Raw genomic sequence first — 7,724 nt, 5'->3', positions numbered from 1 at the left:
GCTAAAACGTTTTAAAATGACTGCTTTAAAACCAATGACAACCCCAATGAGAACATTACTGGATGCAGATGCTAATGGGGAACCCTTTAACGTTACGCTTTATCGAAGCATGGTTAGCTATTTAATGTATCTGACTGCAAGTAGACCAAATATTACACTTGCTGTAACTGTCTATGCCCGCTTTAAGTCAAACCCTAAGAAATCCCACTCTAAAGCAGTTGTTAGGATTTTCCAGTACCTTAAAGGTACACCTAACCTTGGAATCTGGTATCCTAATGGATCCGATTTCAATCTCACTGCTTATACTGATGTGGATCATGGCGGTTGTCATGTTGATAGAAAAAGCACATCTGGATCAATTCAGTTGTTGGGGAATAGGTTAGTTGGTTGGTCATCCAAGAAACAAAACTGTGTTTCACTATCAATAGCTGAGTCTGAGTACATTGTTGCAGCTCACTGTTGTTCAAAAGTTTTGTGGATGCAAACTCTACTTTTGGACTATGGCTTTAAGATAACTAAGACCCCGATATACTGTGATTCACAAAGTGCAATTGCCATAATTAGCAACACGGTTCAGCATTCTAAGACTAAACACATAGATATTCATTATCATTTCATTAAGGACCATGTAGAAAAAGGAGATTTGAGTTATACTTTGTCCCTACCAAAGTGCAATTAGCTGATATGTTCACTAAACCCTTAGATGAACTTAGGCTAAAGTTCTTGATCAAAGAAATTGGCATGGTAGAGTATAGTGCTTAACTTTCCTTAACTCTATTGGGATTTATACATGGGATCATGTGTTTAAGGGGAGTATATACTTTCTAGGGGGAGCAACGGATACTTTATGCTTTAGATATTCTCTTTCAAGGAGGAGCCTTTAGATTTCTGTTAACTTCCTAGGTTTATTTTCTCAGTGGTTACGAAAGGGGGAGGTAACTCATTGATATCATGTTTCAAAGGGAGTTAATTCATTTACTTTCCTGTATATCACATTTTGAGAGGGAGAAAAAGGGAGAAATGAAAAGAAAATTGCTTTTCAAAAGTGAATTCATAAACTTTTTGTTTTATATCTGAAATAATTCACTAATGCTTGTATACATCTCAGTATGCAACTCGTTTTAACAATTGGTATCACTGAAGATTTGTACTTTGTACATAATTCAAAGTTTTTCTAAGTACAAATCTTGTTTTGAGAAAATTCATAAAAATTGAAAAAGTTAAAATCCAAAAAGATTTGTATTTTACTAAATAAATGCTAATTTTAGCATCATACCGAATCTGACAACCAACAGCACAGATTCGATAAGTTCAAAATTTTCAAAAATTGTCTCAGAAATGTTTTTCATTGAAAATGTGATAATCTTGGAAAATTCTTGATAAAGATCTGTCAAAATTTGAAGTTAATTTTGTTGAATTTTGAAAATGGACTGCATTCGGTAAAATAGACCCATTCGGTAAGGCCCATGTTTTTTAAAATCATTCGGTATCTATAAATAGGAGGGTCAAAGTCAAATTTTCTCTCACTTTGTATTAATTGCATACCGAATCTGCCTTAACTTACCGAGTCTGCCTAATCTACCGAGTCCGGTCTTCTGTATCTTTAAATTCTTGGTATTTCTTTGTTTTCATTAAATCTAAGATGCACATATTGTAGATCTGAGATAATTGAATGTTTATAAACCAGAAAAGATTGCAAATAACAAGATTGTGACACTCAATTTTGAAAAAGTGTTGATTATACCAAATCTGAGTCGAATATCTTGAATCTTAGATTAAACTCATATGATTAGGATAATTAACATGAAATCTTGTCAAATCTATGTTAAATTGATTGATCTATCAATTGATCGAGTCTGATTACATTTTAATTGATTATTTGATGGATTCTATATATACCGAATGTTTTAATTGATTATGATTATGTTTTGCATGATATGAGACTGAATATGCATGTTTGAGTGATTATCTTTGAATTTTGAAAATACCGAATCTGTTCTTGGATTGATACCGAGTCTGTTATTTGGTACTTTGAAATTATGTGATTTTTAACTTGAAACACCTAACATGTTTTTATCAAAGTCTTTGAAATGAAAACTCAAGCTTATTTGGTTACCGAATCTGAAGTTTTCATGAATACCGAATCTGCTTACTTGTGTTCAAAATTGACTAAGTGTTGTTCTGATTCTTTATGGTATATATTTGATTTTACATGATGATTCTGTAATGTGATGAATATCATATGAATGTCATGTTTGTCAAATGTTTGGAATAAATGATTTTTATAACTTAGAAAAACCATAAAAATTATAAAATCTAAAAAAATATAAAGGTTTTCAAAGGAAATAAGAATAGAGATATGTGCTTTATGATAATATCTCGTGGTCTTCTATTTCTTATTTATACAGCTAAATGGTGAACAATCACTTCATCAATTCAGAAACCAACATCCCTTGCAATTACTGGACCGTTATTCTAGAGAGGCATACGTTATGGCCTGCTCTAAGCTCAACAGTTAGTGTACCAGTCACAGACTTAGAGCTTCTAAATAGCACTATTAGGCTTGTAGAGGCTACACAACCTACTACTACTAATCCAGAGGGAGAACAAGCTAAATTTGAATTTCAGCTACGAGGGGTACAAGGATTCAGGAGTATCACCAAGGCTGACTTCAGGAGGATCTTTGATATTGCAATATCATTCCAATATGTAAGGTTTTTAATTGTAATTTCCTTATTTTTAGTTGTAATTGTTTAAATAAATAAATGCGAAGAAGGAGCACGAAGATTAGAGAATTGAAGAAAAAGTGCAACTAAAGCTGGAAATGTGCCACTAAAGCCATAGTGCACTCAAAAGTGCCACTAAAAGTGAGTTAAAGACTTGCGTGGATTTTGGGAGTTAAGGAAAATAATTTTTTGTGCAAATTACAAGTTGTGAAACATAAAGTACAATATATTAAAGCGTACGAAAAGACGTTCGAAAATCCGGAACCGGGACATAAACCGAGTAACAACGTACGACTCAATGGAGCTGAAAGTACAAGTCAACAATGCACAAGAATATAATATAATATATATATATATAATTATATATATATAATTATATATTAATTAATTCAAGCAGCCCATGTTTTGCAAATCAAAATATCTGAATACACCTGTCCATGCGATCGCTTGGCCTGGAAGCTTAAAACCCATGCGATCGCATGGCTAATGGGGGCTGGCCAAGTCTATAAATTGGAATGTTTTCTGCCGAAGTCAATACACCTTCACACCCTTTTCTCTTCTCTTTCTCTGTAAACATAATATATATATATATATATATATATATATATATATATATATATATATATATATATATATATATATATATATTTATAATTATAAATTTAATTTTAAGTTTAATAATAATTCGGTTATTGCAAGAAATGTTTTACGGGATTTAAAGTCGAAACTCTGTCCGTGTAATGCTACACTATTAATAACCACTGTAAGCAATATTCTTCCTTTTTAAATTAATGCCTCGTAACTAAGTTATTATTATGCTTATTTAAGTCGAAGTAATCGTGATGTTAGACTGAATATTAAGACAGAGTTATTAAACTTGGGACCATAATTAAGGTTTGGGCAAAGACCAACTTATGGAAATTGGACTATTGACTATTAATAGATGGGGGGTATTGTCTAATTGAGTGACAACTCATTGGAGTCTGTCAAACCTATCTTCAAATTAATTAACCTAATAATTAATAATGATTATGGTTGTCCTATTTAGTGACGTTCATATGGAATCTGTTATAATCATTTAATTAATCAATTGAGTTAGGTAATTAATTATTCATTCTGATTAAGTGGATGAATTAATATTCATAAACTAATTAAAACAGGGGTGGATTACATACAGTGATAACTGGTGTAATTGTTGACAGAAGTGAAAACTGCGTCACAGTTTAAATCCTTAATTAGTTGGAATATTTGACTTCGGGTATAAGGGTAATTTGACGAGGACACTTGCACTTTATATTTATGACCGATGGACTATTATGGATAAAAACCAGATAGACGTATCAAATAAACCAGGATAAAGGACACTCACACTTTATATTATCATCATTTATCTTTATGCTTAATTAAAAATCGACAAACCGGTCATTAAACGGTAAAACCCCCTTTTATATATTATTATTACTATATATAATTATATATTTTGTATAAATATAGTTGTATAAAAATATAGTACGTAATCAACTAGCTTCCTGTGGAACGAACCGGACTTACTAAGAACTACACTACTATACGATTAGGTACACTGCCTATAAGTGTTGTAGCAAGGTTTAGGTATATATCCCATCTATACAAATAAATAAACTTGTGTAAATTGTACCGTATTCTGTATTAAAAATAATAGTGTATTTCGTACCCCTCTGCTGCATCATCAGGTTTTTGGCGCCGCTGCCGGGGAACTTGGTGAAAAACGCTATATTTTTATAAACTATATTTTTGTAAAAATATATTATTTCTTATTTCGTAAAAATATTTTATATTTATTTTAAGTGTGTATATATATATATATACTTAAGATTTTATATATAAATTAACAAGTACTTTTATTTTAAGATTTTAAAATATAAGTTTATTTTAAAATTATATAAATATTGTGTAATATTTTGAAAATTAAAATCAAATAAGTAAATTAAAATTTAAAACTGGGCCGAAGCCTTTTTCGAAGCCCAATGTATATCTGGTAAACTGGGTCATGCAACCGCATAAGTCCGTAGGCCAAAATCCATGAGACCGCATGGCTTGAGTTGGCAGACCTAAACCTTGGATGCAATTAATACGAATTAGGTTAAATTAATTATTAATATTTAAATTAATTAGGGTTTAATTATAATAATAATTAGTTTTAGTTTTATTATTAATTAGTAATATTAAGTTTTATTATTATTATTAAATATATAGATTAATATTTTTTATAATAAATTAATAATATAAAAATAATATTTTTTTATAAAATTTTATTTTTATCTTTTTAAATTTTGTACCTTTTTAATCGTTTAGTCCGTAATTTTTATTTCTTTCGTTCGTAATTAGTTTTAAATTTCATTTTGCCGTAGTTAATTTTAGATTCCTAGATTTTTAAGCTTTGTCGTAAAATCGCTTAAGTGCTTTTCTTTAGATTAAGATTTAGGCACCTTAGAATTTTACGACGCAGTTTATAGATTTTAGTACCTTCTAAGTAATTGCCGATTTTCCTTTTAGAATTACATTTTTAGTACCTTTAGAATTTTTATACTTTAGTCGCTATTTTTAGTTTTAAGTTTTTAGACGTTAAGCTTTAAACGTAGAACTTTAGTTTATAAGTCTTAGATTATTTTTCGACTTTTATTTTTTGACGTTTATTTTTCGACTTCTTGTTTTTCGACGCGCTTTTTCTTTCTCATTTCTACACTCTAGTTTTTAGGACATAGATTTTTATTTCAAAATTTTGACGAAAAATTATAAAAAGCGATTAAATTAATAGACATCCAAATTTTCGGGTTCGTAGTAATAGTTGGATTTGTTAGTGGTGAGTTGTGGACTTCCGATTTAAAGGGTCCTGGCTACCTGCTGCATCTATTGGCTATTCGAAACGTAGGCAAAATCAGAAAAGTCTATTAATTTGATAACTTATATAATTTTTATTTTTATAACTAATAGGATATTCGGTGAATGCACCGAGCAAAACGTTCACCACCTTTCATACATTCACCACCTGTAACCTGATCAAGACATCTAGCCAATATTATTGCCGTTGATTTTTCTTTAGAATCATCATCTAGTCGAGCAAGTACTCCAATTCAAATTTCCGATAATCCATTTTTTGAACCCGACTTCACAATTGAGAACCTGGAGGATATTCAAGGACAATTTCAAGATCCTGAACCACTAATCATTCCTCCTAAACCACAAACCGTTAAATCAGAATCTTCTAGTGATTCAGATTCAACAAATTCAAATATGGAAGTAACAGAACCTCTGAGTATGGAGGATCGAATGAGAGCCACACGCACGGGTTAAGGACATGCCATTACTCAACCAGACGTTAATGCGCCAGATTATGAAATCAAAGGACAAATCCTATACATGGTAACTAATCAGTGCCAATATAGTGGTACGCCAAAAGAAGATCCAAATGAACATCTTCGAACCTTTAATAGTTACTGTACTCTATTTAAAATCAGAGAAATTGAGGATGAACAGATCTATCTCATGTTGTTTCCCTGGACTTTAAAGAGAGAAACCAAAGATTGGTGAGAATCGTTACCTGAAGGAGCGATTGATACATGGGATGTTTTGGTTGAGAAATTTCTTAAAAGATTCTTTCCGGCATCTAAAGCCGTGAGACTTCAAGGAGAAATTGTTACGTTAACGCAAAAGCCAAATGAAACATTATATGAGGCGTGGAAAAGATTCAGAAAGTTGTTGAGAGGATGTCCTCAGCACGATTTAGACACTTATCAAATAGTACAAATATTCTACCAAGGTGTCGACGTTGCTACACGAAAAGACATCGACACAGCAGCTGGTGGTTCCATTATGAAGAAAACCGCAACCGAAGCTCACAAAATTATTGATAACACCGCCTCCCACTCGCATGAGTGGCATCAGGAAAAAGATATTTTTCATTCATCTAAAGTAGCTAGAGCCGATTCTAGCCATGACTTTGATTCTGTTTCCGCAAAAATAGATGCTTTCGAGAGACGAATGAAAAAGATGACTAAAGATATTCACGCAATACGAATCGGTTGTGAGCAATGCGGTGGACCACACTTAACGAAAGATTGTCACATTGAACAAACCATGGAACAACGTGAGAATGTTTCCTATATGAACCAAAGGCCGGGAAATAATTATCAAAATAATTATCAACCGCCAAGGCCAAACTTTAATCGAAATCAAAACATTCTTTACAATCCGAATGGACCCAACAATAACTCGTATAACCAACAAGGTCCGAATAACCAACCAACTCAAAACAGCACTTTCAATCAACAAAGACCTGACTTGTATAAACCACCACAACAAATCGAAGAGAAAAAGTTAAATCTAGAAGAAATGGTACAAAAGTTAGTTGAATCTCAAGCACAATTTATTGCAACTCAAACCCAAATGAATGAGAGGTTTGATCAGTCATTTAGAACTCAACAAGCTTCCATTTTGAATCTAGAAAAATATGTAGGTAATCTTGCTAGCATGATGAGTGAGAGGGAACAAGGAAAGCTACCGAGTAATACTGAAGTAAATCCTCGGAATGAGAATGTTAATATGGTGTTAAAAAATTCTGAAAAACCAGCATCAGAAGATGGGAAGGTTTTAGATGTGAGTAACGATGAAGAAGTTACACCACCACAACCACCCGAGTATGTAAAGTCAGTGGTTACTCCATACAGACCACCCATCCCTTTTCTAAGAAAAGGAGTTGAGTATGAGCATGTGATAGGTAATAAAGTTTGTGATACCTTTGGAAGGAAGAAGAAGAATAAGCAAGTGCAAGAAACAAAAACCGTAAAAATAAACCCGGTGAAGACCTTTCCACCAAAACTTCCACCCAAGTTGGGTGATCCGGGTGAATTTATTGTTCCTTTTCTACTTAGTGAGTGTGTCATGTATGATGTACTAGCAGATTTAGGTGCGAGTGTGAGTGTTATGCCTCTTTCATTATATAAGAGATTAGGTGTAGGT

General features: G+C 32.2%; 1 non-coding gene across 1 annotated transcript; it reads right to left on the bottom strand.

Moving 5' to 3' along the window:
- Positions 1 to 6,383: 6,383 nt before the first annotated feature.
- Positions 6,384 to 6,490, bottom strand: LOC139856251 (small nucleolar RNA R71). Its single transcript, XR_011761746.1, has one exon. It is a non-coding gene; the product is annotated as a small nucleolar RNA R71 (small nucleolar RNA).
- Positions 6,491 to 7,724: the final 1,234 nt, after the last annotated feature.

Source organism: Rutidosis leptorrhynchoides, chromosome 6 (genome assembly GCF_046630445.1).
Source record: "Rutidosis leptorrhynchoides isolate AG116_Rl617_1_P2 chromosome 6, CSIRO_AGI_Rlap_v1, whole genome shotgun sequence".
Classification (NCBI taxonomy): Eukaryota; Viridiplantae; Streptophyta; class Magnoliopsida; order Asterales; family Asteraceae; genus Rutidosis; species Rutidosis leptorrhynchoides.
This window is presented reverse-complemented; position numbering and strand designations above follow the sequence as displayed.